The sequence below is a fragment of the Emydura macquarii genome, unplaced genomic scaffold, assembly GCF_026122565.2.
Source record: "Emydura macquarii macquarii isolate MOO-44397 ecotype Brisbane River unplaced genomic scaffold, CSIRO-AGI_Emac_v2 contig_3671, whole genome shotgun sequence".
Taxonomy (NCBI): Eukaryota; Metazoa; Chordata; order Testudines; family Chelidae; genus Emydura; species Emydura macquarii.
The window spans coordinates 2,826,641-2,850,983 of NW_027133808.1; the positions used below are offsets into that span (position 1 = coordinate 2,826,641).

The window sequence follows — 24,343 nt, forward strand, 5'->3', positions numbered from 1 at the left end:
CTATGATAGAGACTCTGGCAATTTGATTTTTAAAAAGAACAAAAAATAGCCTCTTTTACGTAAACAAGGTCTGAGTGTCTGAGTGACCTTCCCCTTGCTCAGCCAGCTGAAAGGGGGGCACTTTATTTTCATGGGCTCGCTATCTCCATAAGCACACCTAGGTGCTGAGCAGCATGATGGGAAATGGTCAGTTTTGGCTGGTGCTGGGTTACAAATCACTGGAGTGTTAACTGCAGGGGTAATGAAATGTTGTCTCCCTATTGACTAAACAAATGGCAGCAGAACTGTGCTTAGTCTGGTTTGATGAAAGATTCACGCTCATCTGAACAGAACTCAGCAAAGGAGGTGTTCCGATGCCAGAAATTATAAAATCAATCAGGGTGTACTGGAATCACCATACTGCTGAAACTGCACCTGTGCTGACAAAAAGACTATCTTCAGGTATGGTTTGACTATTTCCTTTCACTGTCAAACGATAGATTTAATTATTCCTTTTGGAGTCTTTTGTTTTGTTAAAAAAGCAGGTATATTACTCCTGTGGTAGTTGAATGTTTTCCCATGAATGAAAGCTGACAGCTAAAACTCACAAAGAGCTGAAATCACTAAAGGAAGTGAGAAAGCTCAAGAGACTGACTACCAGCAGAGGAGACACGGCAAGGCCCAGAGGCAGTAGGAGCCAGCAGTAGAGAGGGCCTACAGGTGGCAGGGGCCCACAGCAGTTGGATATCTGTAGGCAGCAGGAGCAGCAGAGGGGACTAGTCAAGCCCGCATCTGGCTGGTGGCAGGAGCCCCGCAATCGAAAGATGAACAGTGCAACTGCAACGTGGAGGGGAGAGCAAGAAGGGAGAGGTGAAGGACACGCCCCACAAACTGTGGGTGGGTTTGGCTCATTGTGCTCATGAATTCTGTTTGCATTGTTTTTCTAAACCAGTGCTGTGTTACTTCCTTTGTTTGTGCTTGCGAGAGGGGAAGTATTGCCTTTTAGGGCACCCAGGGCATAGTGTGTGATTTCCCAGGTGACTGGGTGGGGACTCGAGCCTGTTTGGTGCTATATCATTGACAGGGACCCCTAGATATAGAACCCAGCCCTTTGTTGCTGCCGGCTCTGCCTGGCAGAGGGTTACATTTATACAGAACAAGTTTAAATATGGTCAGAAATTGGCCAGAATAAAGACAACTGAATGAATAGCCCAATTGTGACATCCAAAACTCTAAGCAGCGAAAAAGAAAAGAAAAGTAAAATATATATAAGGTTGGCTTGATGCTAGCCATATAATTTAAATATAAATGCTGCTTTTGTCATCCCCATATTTTTCCAGTATTGTTCCATGTGGCAGATGGAAGCTGCTATATGACTGGAAAAAACAATGAGAACTTGGCACAGGAGCCAGAATCCAGATTCTAGGTGTGGGGAACTACAAATTAGTCTGATTAAATGTTGTTTGTGGGAAATATTTTTGTTTTTATTTGAACAGACTTGCAGTATGTCAGTATTTGAGAATATGTAATAGTAATGTTCTCTTTTGAGTAGACTCTGTTTAAAAAGTGCAAGCATTGGGAATATTGTAAGTTAAAACTATGGTCTATGATTCTTCTGTATAATTGAAATAACCAAAGCCAAGAATTGTTTACTTTTTTTCTCTGTCTCCTTCCTTCTGTTCCTCATCAATATCAGATTTCCACTGCTCCATTTATTTTCCTGTCTCAACTTTCTTACCTCTCTCATGGTCTGCTTTCCACGTTTCTCTCTTCTCCACCCACCGTATCTTAGAAATACTAGAAGTCAGCAGGAAAGTGGTGGTTAAAGAATTACAAACAATCATACAAAAATACACACCCAAAGTATTCTGCAATTTATTTTATCTTATATTAATTAATGCTTCTTATCTTTTTAATCTTCTCATCATATTTTTGTTACTTATTATATTAAATCACTTAGTCCCTACTAACTCAAAGATTTTCCTCAGGCATTTAGAAATGCAAAGCTGCAGCCTGTCTTCACAGCCCCATCTACTGGGGGAGATGAATGGGGAGGGATGTGATCTTCATTTAATTACTGTTAAACTTTGATTATTGCTTTATCTTAATGTTTATTTATCTAATCACTTTATAGTCTTGCTACTACCCATTGATTGCTAATTAATAATAAGACAACAGTAAGTTAAAAATCCAAGCTAGTAAGCATATTTTTAAAGATAAAAATGTGTTTTCTTTGGCTAAAAAAATCATAACAAAGATTTAAGGGACTTTTCGCCACATTTTGACTAGAATCTGGCAAAACAGAGCCAAGATTTTTCATACTGGAAATTATAATTAGATGTTCATTACATTCCACTAATTACATTTGAGTAGGCACCCAAGGATGATTCATGTTTAATAATTCTGCAGGCATCTTCTCTGTGACACATTTTTCAGACTCTTTGTAAGCCATGGTCATTGTCACTAATATGCATAGCTGTCTTGAACATAAGCTGTTATAATTAATCATTGGACTAAAATTTTTAGCAAGTTGGCTAAAATAATCACAAATGGTCTCATCATTTTTGTGTGTGTTTGCTAATAATAGCACAATAAACAACAGGAACAAAACCTTTGTTTTCACGTTGGCTTTTAGATCTAACAGTTGTATAGAATATCAGATGAACCTACAGCCATGCTGACAAGTTAAAGGGGTACAAGAACTTTAGCTGGATTATACAGTTCTGAAAGGTTCCAGCTCTGTTGAAGGTTTTTAGTTTCAGGTTTAAAGAAACTGTGTTCCTCACATTTATTTGCTATGTATTGAAAAATCCAAAAGAACTAATCAAATTATCCTATGCTGTGATCCTTACTAAATCCATACTGAGATGAGTTCCCACTGCCTTCAACTAGATTTACCTAGAGTAAGGACTCATTATATATTTATTACTCAACCAATGAGGAGGGAAGAAGAGGGTACCAGGAGGTATTCTGCCTCAGAAATAACTCCTTCCAAAGCTCCCAAACAAGCAAAGACAGCATCCCCATGGCTTACAACCCTTTGTGGGGTGCAATGCATTATTCCCATGCGGAGGCTTAGCTCTGTTGGACATGGTATAATGGTGATAGATGGAGTTATGACCCTGCCTGCTCTCCAGCTTTTTCTTCTACCATCTTTAGGAAGCTAGGAGCTACCAAAAGAGGAGGGAGGAAGCAGCCACTGAAGTTTTGCCTGACCTTTCTGCATGGTTTATAGAAGTACGGTTTTGAACTGCATCTTGAAATGAGTGGGGAGCCAATAAAACTGCTTGAAGTCATGCTTATGTATTCCTCTGGGGGGGAAGGGGAATCCACATTCTGCACATGCTGGAGTCTGAAGGGCTGGGACGTGACTGAGGTACTAGAATCTTGTCCTCTCTGGCACTAAATCTTGAAAGATACTTTATAAAACGTGTTCTTTCTCTGTTTCTCTTTTTCCTCTTGCCTTTCTCTCTTGGCTTTTAACTTAGAGTCCAAACTGAAATGGATAGTACATCTTCCACAAAATGTCCCTGCCTGATTCTTGTTCAGTACACGTTTTTTTTTAAAGAGTAGTAGTATAGATTCTTGCTGAGTGGTGGGGTCAAGTTCAGCTCTGAAGCTGTTAAGGAAATGTCTGCAAATGCAGTAGCAGGAATCAGTTTGCAAGAAGCACAGTGTGGGATTTGATTTTCATGAGAGATCAGATGAAATCAAAGATGTGTGTGTATGTGTGGGAGGGAGCAAATATGCACCTGAAAAGGGAAAATAAGGGGAAGATAGTATTTACTTTTACTGTACAATGTGTATTGGTAATTGTGCTGACTCATAATGGAAACTAGGATGAAAATCTTCAACATAAAGAGGATTGGGGTTGAGATGATAATTTTTATTTTTAGCATGGGAGCCTTGAGCCTCTAAGTTAAAAGGGACATATTAGGTTGAAAAAAAGGTATATGAAAGATATTAGTGTATCTGCTCAAAAATCAGGAGGAGGGCTAAGCATATACAACTAGGAAGGAAGGGTTCAATTAAAGTTAGATAACTTTAGTTTTAAATATTTGTGTTTATTTAGGTGCAGTTCAGTGATTTTGGACAAGAGTCTACAATTATTGGTGTAAGGAAGAAGCTAAAATGAGAACTTTCAATTACATTACAGTTGTAAATGCTTTCTGATAAATGTGAAACTGTTTTCATTAACTCTTATAAAAGGCAGGCTCATCAGAACTAAATATCAGTATCTGAACTAAGTCATTTGTTACAGTGCGACTGAATATTCTTCTTAATGCTCTAGCTGGACCTACCATGTTGCATATTTGATTCAGTGAATAGAACTGATTAATGGCAGTTCACTATTATGTGTTGCAAATTTTGTTTTTTTTACCTTTACACTTAAGGATCTCCCAAACAGCATTTGTATCTTGCTGGAAAAGGAAAATTCAAAAGATGTAACATTAAAACAATTCTCTCTTTATTGTGGACCTGATCCTGTGAAAAAAATGAATGCTCACAAGCCCCATCCAATGAAGTCAATGGAAATTGAGAGCCTTGGCACATCCCAAAATCAGGCACTATATCAGCACGATATAAGATGGCTGAACTACTTCAATGATGAGTACATTATGTTGCTGATTTTGGGATAACTTATTTAACCATCAACAAGAAATAAAGAATAAACATAGTACTAAAGCTACTGTAGCTTTATTCTCTATTTCAGTCTTTGCAACTGGTTCTTGTCTTTGTGAGTTAGAGCCAGTAAGAGTTAACAGAAGTGTGGCACTTCATAGTTTCCTGGTGCATAAGTGGCAACTTTAAACTTCCTGCTGAAGTTCAGGAGGGTTTGACCCAAATCCCATGGAAGTTGAAGGAAAAACCTCAGCATTGACTTCATTGGGCTTTAGATCATATTGATAGTGCAAGGCAACAGAATTTCATAAATGGTCAATTGAGTAAAGTGTAGTGATAAAGTAATATGAAGTTTTAAGTGGCCAAAACTCCAGCTGGAGTCATTGAGACTTGGATAATCAGTCTCATAGAATATATACCTTTCAATTCTGTATATTAACTTTAACACACATTTTGATTAGATTTCTGTTAAGATAAAAATGTGTATTTTTTCTCCTTGACATAGTGGGAGGAAGGCTTACCGTTCCAGGTAGAAGATTAGAATTCCCCCTGCAGTGTGCTAGTGACTGAAAGTTGTTACACTCTCCTGGCTATGCTTAGTTCAAATCAAGACCAAAGAATATAAATTCCAATCAATTAGCATTTATTACAGACAGCCTGTAACTGTATACATTTCCACTATGCATTATACAAGTTAATATTTTTTCATCTTTCTTAATTGCTTCACCTTAATCCTGCTAAATCTAACTTTCTAAAATCATATTAGTGTATTCTAAATATTTTATTCACTATTTACACCAAGATTATAACACAATACAATGTAATGCATTACAAAATAATTAGTTATGGGTCAGATCCTCCAAACTCTCATTCATGTGACTGGTCTCATTGAAGACAATGAAGCCACTCACATGAGTCAGGATTGGCAAGACCCAGCCACAGGTGAACTGAAGTTTGAAAACTGGGCTTCTTATATTGATAATTCTCTATAGATCCAAATTTCAAATGTGTATGTTTTAACATTTTATGCCTAAATCAGTGTTTCTCAATTATATTTCACCACGGAACCCTTGCGCAGCCATGCCATACCCTCCACCAACAAGTCCAGGAAATTTTCCCCTTTTCAGCGGTGCGGTGTAGGCTGTTTTTGGCGGCATGCTCTCTAAGTAGTTTTCGGCAGCGCCATCAGCTGTTCAGCGGCGTGCGATTTCTCTTAATTTTGGCGGTGGGGTTCCGCTTTTTCACGGAACCCTTCAACACAGCCCGCAGAACCCTAGGGTTCCACGGAACACTATTTGAGAAACACTGGTCTAAATCTATAGTGAGGTATCTGAATCAAGTTGTAGGTGCATAAAATGGTAATTTAGGCTCCCGAAAAAGACGCTCAAGTTTTAAAACTATATTTAATATAAAAATGCTACTATACTGCGAGCCCAAGAAGTTTCAGGTTCTAGTTGTTCATTTGCTCACAAAATTCACCTTAGCTGCAGAACTTGAATACTGATTCAAGTGTTTTTCAGCTCTGATAACAATGCAAACACTTAAAACTAAATGTCACAGAGTACTGCAAAACATACGAGGGAAAACTTCCTAAGTCTCCTAGAAAAATAGTCACTGTCAAGGCTGGAAAAGACACTATAAGTTTGGTCCTGATTCAGTAAAGCACTTAAGCACATGCTTAAAGCTAAGACCATGTTCAAGTGCTTTGCTGAATTAAAGCCTTTAACGGTACAGTCAAATCTTAATGAGTTGCTGCCACCCAAGAAATCAATTGCACCAGGAAACAATAGTGTCCATTCACTCCAAGCTCATTTTTCCTGACCTCTGAACCTCTTTTTCAAAGTAGTACAGAGACGTACTGAGACAAATCCTCTGCTGGAGTAAAATGCCACAATGCTCCATTGACTCCAACTGAGCTATGACGATTTACGCAAATTGAGGACATGGCCCACTGTGATTTATTCTGGCAAAGAAAAGTCTCTCCAAGTTTTGGCAGTGAAAATGTTCTGTAATCACCAGTTACTAAATCTCTAGCGGTACTGAAAACGTGCTCTGAACATACATTTGTAGCCCTACAACCCAGATAATTCAAAACCAACTTTACTAGTAATTCCTAATCCTCTGACCTATAATATCTGTCCAGTAAGTGAAAGGTTCATCATTAATGTATAGAGATGGATGTATGGTAATACAGATCAGTATGCTTCACTATTAGTATTATTTATTACTTTTAGAGCTGGTCAAAAAAAGGGATCTATATTTATATTCTGCTGGAGTAAAACTTGCAATGTATGCAGCTGAAGTATTCAAACATATGGTGACTGAGCAGTACATTTGTGAGTAGAGTGGACCAGTTAGCTATATAGGAGGACCTGGAATATATGCCCTTCCCCATAGTGTGACTAACTAAGGAGTTCCTGCTTCAGGAATACTTTGTCGCTATTAGCAGCCAGGACTGGGTCAGAATCCATGAGGGAATTAACATGATGCTGTGTTAGCTCACATATGACTTACCCTGTTATTGTTGTACACTAACATGCAGAAATCTGCAACTTTACTCCACCACACACCTGGCACGGTTCTGGGAAATAGCTAACACCACACTCATACTTTAAAGAAATGATTTTGTGACGCACATACTGCATGGACATTGACTAAGTGAAATGGACTAGATTTGGAAATAGAATATCATTTCCAAAACATACACACACTCAGATCATTGTTTACAGGCAGCACCATAGACCCAGGAGAAGTGATTACAGAATTAGCAAAGTTCTTATTACTGCAAGGAAAACAAGAATGACGCAAACACTGGTGAGTTATCATTTTTGCATTGCTTCTTACGTCAGAAATCTCTCCCATTACTGAAATGATAAACTTTTAATTTGAGTCATACATTTACCAGGCTCTAGGGAAGCTTCTGTCTCCATCAGGGTCTCTGCAGGTTTTTCAGCAGGCTGTTCCTCAAGAACAGGGGGATCAAACAGCTCTTCCAAGTAGGGACCAAGAATTTGCTGTTGATCCTGATCCACAGCCTGCTCAAGGGCTGGTTCATGAACAGAGTCACTTCATGCTCCTCATTGGGAGTCTGCTGCTGGCTGCCATCAGTCCCCGTGCTGGATTCAGGGATCAACAGGACTCCATCCCAGCTGACCAGGTCATCATGAAGCAAGGTTGGCTCCGTGCTGTGTGCAATGTCCAGGACTTGTTCAAAGTCATCATAAAAATGGGCATGTCACTGGTGAGTTACCTGAGGTGAGGTTCTTGTCCCTGGTCTTCAACCTTTTAATTTGCTCCCTGTGCTGATCACAAATCTGCAGAACTGACAGCTTTTTATCTGCTGGTATGTGTGGTCATTCCTGGTGCTTTTGCTGTTTTTTACTGTTCTCACACCAGAAATTCACCAAAGTCTGGTTGTACGTCCATGACCAGGAAGCAGCTCGCTTTACAAAAGGTTTGATCAGTTTGTTCTCCATTGCAAAACATAGGAGGCTCTCTGATAGTGTGCTTGCAGATCAGGGATTGAAGACAATGGGTTAAAGCTGACCTGAGCTATTACCATTCATAAAAGAAGGTTGGCTTTCATTTTCAATAGAGTAGATTGCAGATTGTTTGGATAGAGAGGACTAAGGAAGGTGCCCCATGGAACTGTGGGATATTTCTGTATGACTCCTGGGACCCGTGTCAAACGGGGTTTCATCTACATTACAAAGCAATAGGACTCGGACCCTGAGTCCTGGCTTGACTCATGTTTGGATTCTCCAACACTGCAGGGTCCTGTCAGCCTGGGTCTGAGCACTGGGTTAGTTCAACTGCAGTGTAGAAGCAAGGGGGGTTAGGCTTGAACCTGGACTCAAGCACGGGCTTACTTTACAAAGTTGACATAACATAAACCCAGACTCAGGTTTCAGCCCAAGCCTTCCTTCCATCCAAACACAAATCAGTATGTCTTGAGTAAAAAGTACGCAGGACATAGGTCCTAGGATTCCACTAGGGGATTGGGTCAGAGCCTGAGTCCTACTGTGCCCCGGGTCCAAGTCCTATCATTTTGCAATATGCACACAGGTCAAGCCACAGTTCTGAGACAGAAGGTGTTAGTAATGTGGTATGGATGCCTTGGCATGGCTGTGAGATCTGCATCCAGCACTTGTAAACAGGTTTAGAATGCAGTGTAGACACTCAATCATTGGTTTGGAATCCTGAGGCCACATGCCCGGGTTCCACAAACCCAGGCTTCATGTGCTGTGTAGACATACCCAAAGGCTCCCACACTGTGGGCTGTAGTCCTTTGGGAATCCTCAAGGAGTTGCTAGAGTGTCCATGATACCCCAGTTAACTCTTTGGCTCTGGAGCTAATCTCGGTGCAGCTCTTCAATTCTAAAAACATGCCATTTGATTCCACTGGATTTCAGAATATCCCATGAGTTTAGAAAGTGGAACCCCATCTCTTTTCAAGATGGAAAAACTTCTGTGCCCAGTGGAAACATTACGAGGAACCTCGACAAGCTGAATCTTATTGAGTTACCAATCCCTTATGTGGAGATACTCAGAACAAGGTAGAATTTGGCCTTCTAGATAGATCTAGTTACATCTAGATTTACTCTCTTTGTAGGCCAGCCACTAGACAAAAACATCATCTCAAGTACTTGAGCAGGTCAAGTGGCTGAATCTGAATCCAGTAGGGATTAGTGCCACATGCACACACTAACCTACTAGCTACACTTGGAAATTAAATCAACTTTCAAGTACTGCTCGCGAGCTGCAAATCAGCAACAAACTCTTTGTCACTGCTGTTCTTCTACAGAGAGGCAGATTTAAGATGCCTGCTGCCATTCTATAATTTTAAAGTGGACTGTTAAATTAAACAAATGATTCTATGCAAAGCTACAGAGACTACCAATACATACCAATTGCATTCCACATTTTATTTATTTAGGAATCTGGTGCTACCAAGCCATGCTGTTATACATTTCTTCTGTCACTAATGAAACATTAAGTACTGCTAAAGTCAACAGAATCAGATCTCTAGCATTGCCTTTCTGACAAGAACTGTCCTCATGTTTGCTAACAGATGATACTCTAGTATCCCTATAAAGCATTTCTTTGTCAGATTCGATCATTCTCCACTTCACTGCCATGATAGTAAATCCCTGTGGATTGCAATGAATGCAGATTTTGTTTGTTTGTTTTGTTTTAAACACTGCAGTCTGGCATATTTTGCAGAAATAGCAGAAGAAGCCATGATTCCACATCAGGCATGTATGTCTTCCTTGTTCATCACATCTATATTGTGAGCTGCTTGGAGCAGGGATTGTGTTTTTATTCTAAGTGCCATGCCCACAAAGAGCACAATATGTAAATCCTGAATAATAATACTAATCATTCCACTTTCCTGATGCCCACTCACTGTGCACCTCTCTTCTTATCTTTGACTCATCCTCTCAATTTATTTGTGCTTCTGCTAAACACCATATTTCAGAGTACCAGGAACTCTCTCATTCTATGCTTCTAAAACCTCTGTCATTTTCTCTATACAAATCTCCCCATAAAACATCCCTTTCTCTTTAGTTTGTCTGCTACTCCCTCTAAAGCATTCTGTTTCTGAAGTGTGCTATATAAAAAAAAAATAAAAACATATTAAATTGTTAGGGACAGAGGAGCATGTGCTCAAAAATTGAGATGGATTGCATGGTTTAAGTAGTCATTTAGGCGCATGTAGTTGGTGTGCACACACTAGAAACCAGCAGTTAACGCACTCTGAGAATTTTTAGTGTCAGTAAAGCCTATACTTATTTATCTTTGTATGAATAATACTTTTGCTCTTTTAAAGTATTTGGGAAAGGACATGGAGTGTTTTCTTTATGCATGTGCCATTTCCAGCAGCAAGCACCTATATGTTTTTCTTTTCTAAATGTGAATGTAGTACTCATGAAAGGCACTAGATTAACAGAACTGGAGACTGACCTGTAGCCCTGTAGCAGGGCAGGGAAGTGCACTTTAATAAACTGAAATGTCCATGTCACCCTGCCTTTCACTCTTTCCAGCAGCAGTACCAACTAGCATAGTTGTTTTTGGCGATGTGACTACTTAGCCACAAGGAACTGGATTAAATGTAATTACTTCCACTGGCTCCAGATGAAGTTACACATGTAAATATACACACATGGCCAGGGCCTAAAGTAACACCTATGTATTTCCAGTCAACAGATCGTAATGATTTTTGATCACTACCAATAGTGACCCAATTGAAAACATAGTCCTAGAGGTGGAAGATTTCAGTGCACGTATTTGAATCTCTAAGCTAGTATGATACTCAGGGGTACAATCCAGACCAGTAAGGGGCTGTGTCTCCCCTGCCCTGCAGCCTGGGATTCCTCACAATGCTTTGCTATTGCAGCTTCCAACCTGAACTCCCCACAACAGCCAAACAGCATGCAGGTCACACCCTGAGTGTCTGTATATAGCCATAGCCTCTGATCCCAGCAGCGTCAGCAAACACTAGCCACACTCTGGTTTCCAGGAACCTTAGTTACTACTTGCAGGGTGACCCTAGCATACTCCCAATCCTGGATTTTCCTCAAAAAACATGTGTTCTGCACTATCCAGCCCTCTTCTGGATTGTACAAATATATTAGGTCCATTGCCTCTCTAAGGGGATCAATATACAACAGTCTTCTACCATAAATGGAGTTACACAAAAAATTCACAACACTGGATTAGTTTTAATTAAAGAGTAAAAGTTTATTTAATTACAAAGAGAGAGATTTTGAGTACAAATATTAAGGTGTTAAAGTCAGAAATGGTCAGCAGCAGGGCTGACCATAATTCAGATCAGGATTTACTCCCAAAGTTCATAGGCTGTTTCTTTTGTCTTCTTAGGTAGAAAAGAGAGAAACGGATAGGGAGAGATAACTTGGGGTGTTTTTTTACCCTCACTTTTGTAGTTCAGACACCCTTTGAAATTGAATTTTCCTGAAGGTCCCCCCTAGATAAAGTTCATATCTGCTATGAGGACAGAGACAAAGAGTCTTGTCATGAAAGAGGTTTCATGCCATTGTTTGCTAAAATGTAGATTTGCCTTGTCTCCCTTTTGCTGTTTCAAGGACCTTGTTTACTACTTATATGTAAGTTGAGGTAAACACACATTCCTTTGTTGGAGACCTACTTCACCAGTCCTGCTTAAAATGGGCTATGTGGGTTAGAACACGTGCTACCAACATCATTCAGGAAGAATTCATAGCTTTACGTATAATGTCGCTACACACATTTCATCATGATATCATTAGCCAGTGAGTCATTAGTTTTAAAATGATACATCACAAGGCATAGTTTGTACCACGATTATTACAATGGTGTGCAGAGTGTGAATTCAAGGATGCATTATGTCAGTGTATGTAATTTTATACTGACTCCAGAAATTTGTTTGAAAATTATTATCCGATTGGGTACTCACATTATCTCTGAAACACACTTTAGCTGAACAGACAAATTTTTTCTGTAAATGGGGAGAAAGAATGCTACATATGCAGTGCCATAGGAGCTTCCAAAATCCCTTCATGTCATGCTTTCTTTAAGTAAGTCTTAAAAGATTACTGTAGAACTAAAATCACCAAAAACCAAGGTGACCTGACAGTATAGTTTTTTAACTTCCTCTGAGTCTAATAAAAAGGCACAGGCATCTATACCTTCCCACTTGCCTGTTCAGAAGAAGGTTATGAGATGCACTGTCAAATTCTTGAATCTCTTGATGAAGTTAGCATGGTAATTAGTGCTCTAAAGAAATGTAGGGCTCCTGGATCTGGCATTCCTGCAGAAATATTCAAGTATGAAGGCAAGACTCATAGACTCTTAGACTTTAAGGTCAAACTACATGGACTCTTTCTCACTATATGGAGTAGTAAAGATGTACCACAAGACTTCAAAGATGCCACCATTGTCACAACAAACAAAAGGAAAGGTGAGAATTCTGACTGGCAACTATTGCAGTATCTTGTTACTCTCTATCGCTGGAAAGGGTCTGGCCAGAGTACTATTTGATTATCTGCTGCTCACTGATGGTGTGCTATCAGAGTCACAATGTGGTTTCAGGCCAATGCAAAGAATGGCAGACATGATATTTGTAGCCTATCAGATGCAGAAAAAATGGAGAGAACAGTAACAGGACCTTTACATTGTCTTCAGAGACCTGGCAAAAGCATTTGACACCATCAGCAGACCTGGTCTTTGGTAACTATTAAATAAGTTTGATTGTCCAGGAAAATTAATCAACAATCTGATGCTATTTCATGACAGAATGCTCAGACAAGTCTGTGTAGTTGGTGTTCTGTCTGACCAATTTTCTATCACTAATGGCATTAAGCAGGGCTGTGTTATTTGTCCAATACTGTTCAATCTCTTCTATGCAGAAATGCTCGATGACACTAAAAGAGACCTGAATGCCGGTATCAGGATATATTTGCGATATTCGAAAATTATGCAACCTGAACAGGCTGAAATCTTCCACAAAGGTCTTTGAAATAATTGTTCATGAGCTGCTGTATGCCCATGACTGAGAGGCACATAGTTAAGAAGAAATCCAATTGATTATGGACAGATTTGCAGGGTCTGCAAAAAGGTATGGGCTGACAATCAATCTGAAAAAGATAGAAGACATGTATCAACTTGCACCAGGGAAACTACATGAAACCAAAAGCCACTATCAGCAACACACAGCTGAATGCAGATACAGACTTCTGCTATCTTGGCAGCATATTGTCGAATGATGCTATTATTGACAGGGAGCTGACATGTCGCATCAACAAAGCCAGTTCATCATATGGCAGACTATCAGGCAGAGTCTGGCAGCAACATGGTATTAAGCTTCAAACAAAGTTAAAAATGTATAAAGTCGTTGTGATGTCCAATTTGTTGTATGGGTGCAAAATCTGGACCTGCTATAGGCATTACATCAAGCTTCTAGATAAGTTCCATTTATGACATCTGTATGCCATACTCTACATTAAATGGCAATATTATGTTACCTATGAGGTTCTGGAATGTAGCCACTCAACAGGGATTGAATCCATGCTCATCCCTTCATAGTTAAGATAGGCTGGTCATGAACTGAGGATGGATGGCACCAGAATGACAAAGCAGTTGCTGTACAGCAAACTGAAATTGGGTAACTGCACATGAGGTGGCCAGAAGAAATGCTCCAAGGACACTGAAGCGTAACCTGAAGCAGATCAATATTGACATTGACAACTGGGAGTCATCAGCAACTAATAGATCTCACTGGCAAGCTGTAATCAATGATGGGGTTACTCAGTCCGAGATTAATCACCATATGGATCTTGAGGCAAGGAGGCTGAGTCGTAAACAGTGGCAGATTCAGCGGGCACAGACTATAATCCATTTTCAGTATCGAGCTACATATGCATTAGTGCTGAAGGGACTTCCACTCCTCATCGGCCTTTTTAGCCACAATCGAGCTCACAAGATGTAATCCTGTTGTCAGCTTCACATTTGGTCATGAAGGCCAACAACAAAATGTTGCAAGCTTGAGCCTGCCGTCTCCCAGGTACAGCAGATTCAAAAGCCACAACTCTTCAATCAATCACTGGGACACTGCTGTAATACTCCAGCTTTACTAGTACATTTCTATATATAGACACAGCCTTGTAAAGCTATTCTGGAGAGTAAGAAGATTGATGTTCTCAAATGTGTTTTTGTGTAAAAGAATTTTATCTTCAATAGCAAATGTTCTAATGAATAGAAATAGCCTTTGCTTTACAAAGAAAGGCCATAAGACACAAATTCTATGCTGGTTTAAATTTGCACAGCTCCACTGGTTTCAATGGGGCTGTTCCAATTTATATCAGTGGAGAATGTGGCTCTCTAAGTTCATAACCATCAACACAACTTGCATACATGGTGTATGTGTTTTGTCTCACAAGCAATTGCATATTACATGGCCACTTGCCTAAGGTGCTTTTTATTGACCATACAACAAGATATTCAGCCAAATTTGAGGAAGTTGTTGTTCCATTCCAGATTTGCACCTGGACAGTTTGGTACCCAGCATCTTCCCCCCAGGAGGTTTGGTCCATCCCAAAAATGAGGCAATAGTGATAATTGATGGTGTTCAGATTCAGGGCACAGATACCAAGTAGAGCATTACAAGAAGAACATGATAAGCTATTCCCCTCCCAGAAACATATCTGAAATCAGCTTGTCTGTTGAAAAACTTGACTTCATTCAACACCTTAACAGAAAAGTATTTGCAGAAAGAACTGTTAAAAATTAGTAAAAAAATGTAGGGATGGTGGTGGTAGAGGTAAAATAATGCAAGAATCACAACATAAAATAGAATAATCTTCCTTCAGCACAGGAGGGTGTTTACACTTTCCTGGATTCTCCTATTATGAGTCATTCACATTTACTTCTGAATAAAACTTGTCCAAAGTGTAAGTGTATGGGTTCAAACTGCTGTCAGGTACACCAATATAAATCTGAACTAACTCAGTAACTGCAATTGTACTCATTGGAGTTACTCCCAATTGCCATGGGTGCACAGTACTTGAGAGCAAAATTTGAACTATACACTATAAGGTGGGGGTCAGGTTCACAAAGAAGGGAAAGTACAAGGGGCCTTTTCCTTCTTACTTATGTAGAGGCCAGTGATAATTGTAGTCCACACTAGCACCTACTTGAGTACAATCTGCTTCAAGGTAGCAAGATGAAAATAGGGCCATGGCCTCAACCTCCCTCTGCATTGACCATGAGAGCTGGCCAAGCAAAAATGGGGAGCTTGCTGCATCATCCTAAGGGATCCATCCAGTCACTCATGAAATTGGTGTAATAGAGTTGGAACCCCTTTTAGTTAAACAGGTTATTTTCTAGGTCTGTAATGCAGTGTTATGAAGCAGGACGTTTCACTCAGAGGGCTAAATCACTTGCATGTATCATTCTTCTCAGATGCGTGCGGACATAAACCCCATAATTTTTTCTGTGTTGTTATTCAACTCCTTTTTGACCAGCTTGCAGTGTAATTTATACTGACTGAGTGAACACAATTGGCCAAAGTGAACAAGGACAATGAAAGGAGTTAACATATATTTGAATACAACTTTAAGAAATTTTGATTTTATTCACCAACACATAATAAAGAAAAATATCCTTTCCCTGAGAAATTATTACTAAAGTAGGGGTGTTTGGGGTGAGGGGATCCTTCTCTCACTAAAGCCAATAGGAGTTTTGCCATTTGTTTAGTTGGAGTGAGTCTGTGTTCCCATCTATAATGATTATTATTTATTTGTTATTTCTGTCAGCACTCAAAAGGGTGATGTGGATCACCTAAAGCCACAAGATGCTTTAAAACTAAATTAGAGATGATGTAATGAGGGGAAAACAAGACAATAAAAAGTGGGTTGTGGGAGGGAAGATGGAAAGAATATCAGTACTATTATGCAGCATGATGTAGTAAAGAAGAAGATAGGATTTTTTATTACTAAGGCTAAATCTACATTACAAGCTAGGGGTGTGATTCCAGCTTGCATACGCACCCTTGAAATAGCTCTCGTCAAGAATAGCAGCATAGCTGAGGTAGCAAAAGCTAGCTGTGCCAAATACTCATGCACAGAGTTCAGGTAGATTTGTAAACTGCATGGCTAGCCTGTGCAGCTGCTGCTGTGCTAGTGCAGGTACACTACTATTTTTAGCATGTTAGGTCAGATGAGAGCTAGTGTGAGCATGTGTATGTGAGCTAGGAATCACACACCCAGTCTGCAGTGTAGAGGTAGTCTTAAACTATGTGTGATTGAAGTGTTTAATGACTTTAATTACTGCTTGAATGACCATATGCTCTATTTATTCATAGAGAAAGCATGAGGAAAAAGTTGGAGGCACAAAAACCAAACAATCAGAGCTACATAAAAAGTGTGTGCAGGATTTTGACCATGGGCTAACCAGAAAATTTCAGTATATGAAGTTTTGGGGAATGGCTATATAGTTTATAATTTGAACACTGGAATTATTCTTATTGATTAGCCTTACACTATGTGAAGATGTAATTAAGGATATATGTGTGCTTGTGGGATAGAAAGGTCCAGGCTTAGTTTTTTTAACTCAGTATGACCTCATTGAAATTATGTTTTTTTCCAAGATCTTATATTATACTGACACAGGCTAGTGCTGAAGTTACAGGGCTGTCAGCCTTGCCATTATAAATGCTGATATTTAGGAGTTTATAACTCAGCTTTAAAAATTTCCTTCAGGCTCAAAGTTGGCAGTGAGGGCTATAAACCAGGACTGATTCCTCCCCTACCCCCCACACTATCCCGCAAAAAAACATTAAAAAGTATGTTTGGACTAAATTCTAAGATATTGAAGTGACCAAAACATAGACCTTAAGCACTTTTTGAACCTTTTCATTCCTCACGATATAACTCAAAAACACCTTTTATCACTTCATTTTATTTACTTTTTTTTTATTGTAGTTGAATGTACCCTCATGAAAGGCACCAAGTTGACAGCCCTCAAGAGTGAAATCCTCCGTTTTTTTCACACAACTACCTAGTAAAAGTGAAAATTTTTACCTAGTGAAAATTTGAGCTTCCCTATCAACCTCTCTTCCTTTAGCAGGCTCATGGACAGTGCATCTCCCATGACACAAGGGCAGGTTAGTTTTCATTAGCTATTTATTAATTATTATTATTTATACCAGCCCTAAAAAGAACATACAAAAACTGTGTCTACTCTTAAGTGTAGAGAGTCTATGGCCCCAGTCTAGCAAAATACTTTATCACATGCTTATTTTTAAGCATATGAATATTGCTACTCACTTTAGTGGGACTACTTGTGCTTAAATTTAAGCATATTGTAAAATGTTTTGCTTGAGTGTAACCCATGGCCTCAATCTTGCAATAGGAGCTGAGCAGGAGAAACTTGTATGTGTGAATTCCCATTGAAGTCCTCACCATCAGGAATAGGGTCTCAGGTTAAATAAAAGGGAATAAGGAAGACAAAGAGTGGAAAGGAATGTTATAGGGGAATGGAAGTCAACAGTTAGATAAAGGCAGAGAGTTTCTTGGTTTAGCTCTAACTTCATCTTAAAAGTTACTATTTTTTAACATAAAAGGAATTAAAATAATTAGTGATTTGTCTGAAGTGAGCATAGTGAGCTAGAGGTGGAGGAAGTGGGGAAATGGAACAAAGGGAAGTTCGTGGGGAGGAAACTGGAGTGATGATATGAGAGAAAGGAAGGGGAGAGGGAAAAATTGGGTCAAATCAAACTTGGCCTTATAAGAGAATACTATGATAGTGTGTGTGGTGTTCCTAATATAATTTTAAACAATTTGCTATTATTTTTCATGTCTAAAAAAGGTTTTGTGCAAATTGCGGTGTTGATTACCTGGTGTGATGCAGTATTCATTACGGTTGGACATTAGGAAAAGGTTTTTCACTAGGAGGGTGGTGAAGCACTGGAATAGGTTACCTAGGAAGGTGGTGGAATCTCCATCTTTAGAGGTTTTTAAACTGCGGCTTGACAAAACCCTTGCTGGGATTATTTAGCTGAGGTTAGTCCTGCTCTGAGCAGGGGTTGGACTAGATGACCTCCTGAGGTCCCTTCCAACTCTATGATTCTATGAAGTCCAGCATAACTCATTCTGAGCTTTGCTGTTTGCAAAAACTGCATCCATACAATAAAGCAAATAAAACCTTTTTACTACACAGTCATATATTCATTCTTTCTGTTTCTATACACATACAAATGCACACACATGCATACACATGCCGTTTAGACTGCTTTTTTAAAATTATCAGTGACTAGCCAAAGACTATCCAAAGCACTTGTTAAATTTATATTTCCATATTATGCAAACTTTTTTTCAAAAGTACTTTGAAGGATGAAAGAAAAATAAAACCTTCAAAATATATTTACATAATATTATGCACAGGAATTTAACTCACAAAAGCAAGGAAACCAAGTGTTAAGACTAAATGTTGAACCCTATTTCACCTCATTATGACGAAGTATTATATAGATCCCTCATTATCTTCAAGATACAATGGGGTGAGTTAAAATAATCTTTCCAATTTCCCTCTGAATTTCTTCATTGTGAGTAGAGCACTGTTTAAATAGCTTTTGTGGAGCTTAATTTTATTACAGGCTAGTCTTCATTTAATGCTAGACACATGGGACCAAGAAAGGAAGATTGCATTTTAAAATGTTTCTGAAAAGAGCTGAACAAAAATAGTCTTGGATAATTCATGGAGGAAGAAAAACTTTCTGAATTTCTACAGAAATATTTTGTCACAAATATGCAAAATCCTTTTCATTGTTATAGAAATATCTGAAGCAAGGAAATTAAACTAGATAACCTGAGGTAAACTAAACAGTTATTTAAAGATGGTCAGTTTAAAGTTAATTAATAGACCCTTTAAAAATAAATAAATAAATAAAAAGTAAGCTTCCATTTCTAATTGGCTTCCTATGGTTCAATGTGGGATACACTTGCTGATTTATTGGTATAGAAATAAGCGTGAGATTATTAAAGTTCTTAATAAGAAAAGTTTGTATTTACTGAGTTTGTATAACAAGAGAAATGGGTCATATCCTAAAGTTCTTACCGAGCCATAACTCAGGCAAAACTATCATTAATATCAGTTGACCGGTTCCTGACAACAAGATTAGCCAGAAAGCAATTCAGTTTCTCAAAAAAAGACCAAAAAAAAAAAAAAAAAGGTTTCAATTTTTGTTTTTATTGCGATGTAGATTTAAAATGAGACCTTTTGAAAAATTTCTCATGAAAAACATGAGAGACCCACCCCAGATGAGGTGAGTATCCTGGCCACCAGCATATACAGCCTGGATATAGAGGATCTCTCTCCTGCTGGAGCTGTTCCATTTTATGAAAATAATTCATTATTTACTGGGCCAATGAGAGAGATTGCCCTATATCCCTAAGGGCACTCACATAGGCAGGCTATTGACTATTCTGGGGTCTTTCCCTATCCTCCAAGAAATTCCATCCTGAATCTGAGAAAACATGAATGAAACAGGTACTTTTTAAATAAATGTTTCATGGAAAAGTTTTCAGCCAGTTGTGAAGGTGAATGTGGCTGGCTCCTAGTGTATCTATTATGTTAAGAGTGAAAGGGGTTATTCAGATGAGCAGCTATACTTAAATATTATGACATTAATTAAAACAGCTCTGAAGTTACAAAATGAGAATGGTGAGATATGTTCACCAGGAACAAAAGTTTGGGACTTTATAGGAAATATGTGAATTGCTGAGAGCTCTTGAAAACATCAGCAAGCATCAGCAAGTATCTTTGTAAGAAAACTGCATAATTCTGAAATTCATAAAGGGTAATTTATACACATTCGCCCTGATTCTCCTCTGACTTGCCCCATTGTAAATCAGGAGTGACTCCCTTGCAGCAAATGGAGTTACAATACTCGCTCATGAAATCAATGAAAGTAAGAAGGCCCATTGACTATTTAATAGATAAAAATAATCTAAAAACTAAGTCTGCATGAAGCTTCTGGATTTTGTTTCTTGAAAATGTTGTGGTACATGTGAAAAATATGAAATTTCATTAATTTTATGCATCAAAAATTAATGAGCTTTATGAAGTAATGTTTCCCTTTCCCAGGAGATTCCAAAATATGTGAGGTCAGATGAAGCCCTTGAGCTAACAATCCCAAATTCAAATTCATGTACTCTCCTCAGTGTACTTGAACACTATGGCCTAAGACGTGATACATGTGTGGATCTAGGTGATGCAGTCTAGGCCCATGAACATAAAGAGGGCTGACCCTTAATAAATCACTGTATAATGAAAGCTGATGAACAGAGGAGAAAGACAGCACCACTCCATGTGATGCCAAACAATGGTGTCCCTCTGCCTTTTTAGCAGAGTTGCCACTTGTTGATTTCCTGCACTTACTACAAACCTTGGGATTCATTGGTGGAGACCTGGGGTGATCGTGATGAGGATGGTTCTGGGCAGAACCAGTCTTCTTGCTATATTCTCTACTAATCTCTACTGCTCCCAGGACCAGCTACCTTTAAGAGATATCTTGTTTAAATTAATAGTTTAATATATATGCAGCCAATTGGCTGAAAGGATATAATTCTTGTCTTCATTTTCACTGGTCCCAGACCATTCATGTGTATTTACTTCGCCAAAATCTTCTGCAGCAAGTACAATGTCTATTTCAACTCCCACTATGGTTTTATTTTCCCAATGCCAAAACTATCTCTTGTTTATTGCAAAAATTAGCTTATCTGAATCAGCCAGAAAAAAACTGTTTCTTCATCACCTTTCCACAAAACCATCTAGAAGTTAAAATTTGCTGATATTGCTTTATGTGCCACTCTTTGTGCATAGCTTTAGTAACATCCCTCTAATTCATACCATGCTTTCACAGTTCTAGCTTCATTTTTTTCATATTTAGTTACGTATTAAGCAGTAACAAAGAGATACATTTTCTACGTCTGACAACTAAAATTAGATTTTGAAAGCTGAGTACCAAAATATATCCAAGTTCCCCACTGTAAATTTTAGCCGGCAAAAACCATCAACACCATGCTTTCTAAACATATGTAGCTGTACTGTAATCTGACTTCCAGTATAAAAAGTGCAACGTGTTAAGGAACATGTTACTTCACAACTATTTCACTCTGATAGTCCAACTAAATCCAGACCAGATGTCAGTTTTGGAAATGCTTATTGAAATGATTGTGGATGTCAGAAACTTTTTTTTTTTTTTGTCCTTTGCCACTTTTTTTACAACAATTCTGCTCAGAAATGGTTCATTTAAGCAAATTCTATAGGCATATTCATTCATTCTGGTAGAAATGCATTGTCTAATATATTGCCACTAAAAATCGTCACATATTTCTTAACCAAGGAAAACACTAATTTTCTTTTTGTTCTGACATTCAATACTAAGAGAGCTATACACTTATTATAAGAGCATAAACACTGAGAATGTTCACTGTGGCAGACTTCAAATTCTTCTCATAGATGCACAGAACTATCTAAAGTCTGATTATCTTCAAAAATAGAGTTACTTATTGGCTGGGCATTTGAGTAACTGTTAATCCTTTTCTTACAAAAAATATCAGTTCGTGATTTTTTTTTAAAGTGACCATGTAAAGGATTGTTATTTAAGTTTGGATTGGTTTTAAAAATGAAAAATGTGGAGATGTTATGCACTATACATAGCTAAGAAAATAGGATGGGGGAAGGATTGCAACAAGAGCGCAGGATCCATGACCTTGCAGAGCTTTTCTGTAGTATCACCTGCTAAGAGGAATTAGAGCTCTGCAAAAGATGCTGAGTATATTCTGCTGTGGTGGTGCTAACTTAATCAGGATGTAGGTTGAGTGGGTGTGACCTTCTGATCAGAGGGACCTAAGAGCAGAGATAGGAAATTGTGCAGAAAACTGTAGAAACAGCCCAGCCTTGGGTAGAAACTTTGGCTGAGGTTTAAGGTCTGTTGTTAGAAATTGGCAGTAAAGTCAAGCTCCAAAGTCGAGGAAAAAAACAATGAGATTTCATGTGTAAATACAAAATACTAAAAGCATTCACAATAATTTAGATTTCCTTGAACATTATTGCAAAAAGTAATAATAATAAATAGTCAGTCTCAACATCATTAGCCAAAAATGAATGGAAAGGGTTACAGGTCTCACCAGAGCAAATTTGCCATTTTTATTTAAATGAATGATTACAAATACTCTCTTTTGAAGTATTTATCATTCTCTAATTATGAGGGCAAATTATACTGTTAGGAAAGCTGTAAGAAGGGAAAGAAGGGTTTTTTCTTGTCTTTTTTCAAAGATGTCATGTCCCTCAGTATTTCTAATTTGAACTGTGCAGTGTTAACTGAGCAATTTTTGTGAGCATTGTGATGCAAAGCTGATGTTCACATTGTAGGAAGTTCTCTGAAAAGTATAATTTTAAGTTGTGTGAGTTTTTTTTATTGAGTAACCGAGTTTTTAAGATAGATTTGTATCAGAAACCAGTAACTTGGAGAGAATATCCCCATGAACACCTGAATGCTATGGAGCATAGTTCAATGAGATCATTGTATTTATATGGCTGCCTTATTTTGGATAGAATTGTTATAGCTCAATGCTTTGAGATAGTCACTATCCTGATAACATCTACAAGGTTTTTTCTCTACCTCAAGTGTTAGGGCTTGTGCACTTGGTGCATGAAGACATGAATTTAATCTCTGCTTTAAGAGTGCCAAGTGGCCATAGTATGGACAACTTTGAAACTCATAGGTGGTCACATTTCTTACACTAGTATCAGAAGCAAGATCTGAACTTCCGATACTACTGAACAAGCTTTGTCTAATTAGGTAGTATAGGAAGGAGAGACTAGAAAATGTGTGTACCACAGCCCTCCAGTGCATAGAATCAGAATTGCTAAGCTTCAAAATTTTGTTGTTGAGTTTCTCCTTTAGCACAATTGGCAAGATCAGTGCTTTCGGATCAGAAGGATCAATGATCTATCCCCACTATCCCTGTGAGGTTATATTTGGCCTTTGTTTTCATCAAGATGTCTCCTGGATAACCATGGTTTTTTTACAATAGTAAATTTATTCTGAGTACACAGAATATCTTAGAAGGCACAAGAGACCCTTGAATAGTTGGATAGTTTGTAAAAGCTAGCTGTCTTCTTAATAATCTCTCTTGGCATTAATTTCTTTCCCCACTAATAATCCTTGCTCCACCACAAACCACCACTCTTGTTCTCTCATTCATTTTTATTTATCTTAATTCAACATGCTTCTTATATAGAACTTTGTAAATGTAGTTACAGTATCTCTTTAGCTTTAAAACTTGTTGTGATTGATCCATCAGATGTATTGCTCATGAGAGGAAGCAATGACTATCAGAGCAATATGCACTGCAACATAGTTCTCTGCCAATTATTCTCAATTTAGATCTTCAACACTGCTTTTCTAGTCTTGGGGCTTAGCTGAGTAAAGTCAGCCAATCATACTTAATGGTGCAATATTTTATGTACTATAGCTTAATACAACACAACTTGCAGGACCAGATCAAGATAATCAAATAGTGAAATAGCGGGGAGAGGTAAAGAAAGCAAGAGACTTCATTAAAAAGTGCATTTTATAAATCTTCTTTAATCTTTAGCACTTTTATATTTTATCTTGACCAAAGAATGCATAGCTCCACATTTTTATTTTGCTCATTTATGTATTAATGCACACCCATGCAAATATTTCTAAAACTGGGTAAATAACATATGCACAAGATGATGATATGATGAAAAATTATGTGAAAAATAAAACAATGTGGGTGTTTATGTGTGGGTGAAACATTGAGCATTTAAGTGTGTGAGAGAAGAATTAAGGGGATGGCTGTGTGGAGTGACAAATAGGATCAACCAGTGTACAGTGCTGGGAACTGCAATTTGACATGGATGCCACCTCTATCCAAGGAAAGAAAGCAGAGATAAAGTGCCCCTTTAAACTTTAGATATAAACTCCCAACAAGATAGAATTATAGAATCATAGAAAATGAGGGTTGGAAGAGATCTCAGGAGGTCATCTAGTCCAATCCCCAGCTCAAAGCAGGACCAACCCCAACTAAATCATCCCAGCCAGGGCTTTGTCAAGATGGACTATAAAATCCTTTAAGGATGGAGATTCCAACACCTCCCTAGGTAACCCATTCCAGTGCTTCACCACCCTCTTAGTGAAAAACATTTTCCT

The 24,343-nt window shown here is 38.4% G+C and overlaps 1 long non-coding RNA gene across 1 annotated transcript in view; it reads left to right on the forward strand.

Moving 5' to 3' along the window:
• The first annotated feature begins 384 nt into the window (after positions 1-384).
• Positions 385-24,343, forward strand: part of LOC137145907 (uncharacterized) — a 53,603-nt gene continuing 29,644 nt past the window's right edge. Inside the window, exon 1 of the long non-coding RNA XR_010917790.1 lies at positions 385-441. This is a non-coding gene — a long non-coding RNA (uncharacterized lncRNA). The remainder of the gene's footprint in view (positions 442-24,343) is intronic.